The sequence below is a fragment of the Gymnoscopelus braueri genome (assembly GCF_963280865.1).
Source record: "Gymnoscopelus braueri genome assembly, chromosome: 14".
NCBI classification, from domain to species: Eukaryota; Metazoa; Chordata; class Actinopteri; order Myctophiformes; family Myctophidae; genus Gymnoscopelus; species Gymnoscopelus braueri.
In genome coordinates, this window is record NC_137619.1 from 6,200,889 (window position 1) to 6,203,756 (window position 2,868).

A 2,868-nucleotide genomic window follows, 5' to 3' on the forward strand; every position below is an offset into this window, starting at 1 on the left:
TAGTTTTATTCTGGCAGTTAATGAGTTAATATAATATACAAAAACGATATAGCTTCATGTTACCATAGTTACCATAGTTTGAGCTTGTATTTAGAGTTGCTGAGTTTGAAGTTTGAATTAACCTGATTGTTTAAAATGTTTATTCATAATAAATGTCTCACATTGTGGACTGTTTCCATAGTAGGAGATTTAGTTTTTTTATTTCGCACACAGAACCAGGAGAAAACGTGATCCAAAGATTTACTGCTCCATTCACTTCCTGGTTAAAGTATTTGGGAAATATTCTGTATCTCGGCTCCTGTGTTTTACTATGTATTTTTGGCCAGACATGCTATTTTCAACGGCGTACAACAAGGTTGTGATGGCTTTTTTTTTCTTTTCGCGGAAGCACAGTGAAACCCTCTGTGATTAGCAACCATCAGGGGATCGATCATACTGGAGATAAATATTCTGTCACTACTTGAAAAGGTAAGAAAATCGCTGGCAGTGGATGATTGATTTATTTTTTTATTCTGACAGTGAATGAGTTAAAACACATTGACTGCCAGAGTTTATTCATAATGAACTCACCCACTGCCAGGGTTTTTAATATTTTTTTTATAGAAAAAATGTGAATTATATGTCCGTTTATTTTTTAACATTGAAGTGAATGGATTATTAAAAAAAAACAAAATTATATCTCCTAATTCGTTGTGAATAACGGGAAAAAAATTATACTAAAAAATTTGAGAAACCTTTTAGAAATACAAATACAAAATACTTAAAAAAAAAAAAAAATTCTCCCCTTTGGCGGTGAGTGTATTATTTGATATTGTAAGAAAGTTTTAATTAATTAGTATATCTTTGTTTACTAATTACAAATAACAAAAATAAAGCTATTAAAATATGCGATTTAAAACAAGGACCATAGGCGCGGGTTTTTAACTGTGGCGGATCCTTTATGGAGTTATGGAATGTTTGTACTGTACCACTCGTCCTAGGATATAACGTCATATTAAAGGTAAGAATAACGTCGGGCGAAATTCTCCTTTAAAATAATTGATATAAATATTTTTTGGAAATCTCTATGGGAAAAATGAATGAGCTCTCAATCGGTGGCACCACAAAATGGCCGCCATTGCTACAGTGTATGCCCTGTTCCATTGGTTCTCAACCTTTTCAGGCCTTGATGATTACTTTTGATGCAGTCTTTTTATTTTTTTATTTTTTTGAGGTATTAAAAAGCTTTTAAAAGTCCTTGGTAAAAAAAATAAGGTAAATTTATATAGCGCTTTTATCCAAAGCGCATTTCACACACACATTCACACACCGATGGAGGAGGAAACCATGCAAGGCACCAACCTGCTCATCAGGAGCAATTAGGGGTTCAGTGTCTTGCTCAAGGACACTTCAACACTTAACTCTTCTGGGGGAGCCCGGGATCGAACTGGAAACCTCACGGCTTCCATCCGGCCGCTCTACCCCTGAGCCACTGCCGCCCCCTTAAATTGTCACTTCACTACAATCTGGGGACCCCCCCCCCAAAAAAACATTATGTGGGGACCCCCCTGGGGGTCCTGGCCCACAGGTTGAGAACCACTGCCCTATACATATCATATCAATGTGGGGGTCCTTCACATGAGAAGGTCTGAGGACCACTGTGCTACACATACACACCCACAGGTGGAGGAACAGAGAAAGTAGCTAAGTACATTTACTCAAGTACTGTACTTAAGTACATTTGTAGGTACTTTTACTTTACCTGAGTTTGCCTCTGAGATGTAATAATAATAATAATAATAAACTTTATTTGTATAGCACCTTTCATGACATGAAATGCAGCTCAAAGTGCTTTACAGAGCAAGAATACAATTACAGTTAGAACCAATTTAACAATAAAGCAAACAAAAATAAAATAAAATAAAATAAAAGCAAAGGCATAAAACAACATTAAAATAGGCAATACAGTGAGGAATTAAAAATCAACCAAAGAATCAGCTAAAAGCAAGAGTGAAGTAATAGGTCTTGAGCTGTGCTTTAAAGCTATCGACAGAGGCTGCCTGTCTTAAGTGTAATGGGAGTTTATTCCACACTGTCGGTCCGTAAAAGCAGAATGCTGCTTCACCGTATTTTTTATATGTCATTGTAGGCACCTCGAGCAGGTCAGCACTTGAAGACCTGAGGGCCCGGTTTGGAACATATCTCTCTAGGCAGTCAGAGAGGTAGGAAGGTGCCAGACCATTTAGAGCTTTATAAACTATTAAAATAAATTTAAAATCAATCCTAAAAACAACCGGGAGCCAGTGTAGTGAAGCTAGAACTGGAGTGATATGTTCTCTCATCCTAGTTTTAGTTAAAAATCTGGCTGCCGCATTTTGAACAAGTTGTAATCTGTCAGTTGTTTTCTTTGGCAGGCCAGAGTAGAGTGCGTTGCAGTAATCAAGCCGAGAGAAAACAAAAGCGTGGATCAGCGTTTTTGCATCATCTAACGACAGATAGTCTCTAATTCGCGCAATATTTCTAAGATGAAAGAAAGCAATCTTGGTGACATGATTAATGTGTGTATTAAAATTCAATTCAGAATCGATAATAACCCCCAGGTTCTTTACTGTGGTGTTACTTTCTACAGCCAGGTTACCAAGTCTACTTGTTATTGATTCTCTCTGCTCACTGGAGCCAATTATGAGAACTGTTTTATCCTCATTTAGCTTAACACATTGAATGCCAAAAACGGTCCGGACCGTTTTTGAGGGTCCAAACGAGAAGTGCCGAAAACGGTCCGGACCGTTTTTGACCCAATTCTATTTTTATACATGTGGGCCACGTGGGGCGCTAAAACGAAACTTTGACATCACCCAAAGAGTTTCTGAGAAGAAGAGGCTGGATCTG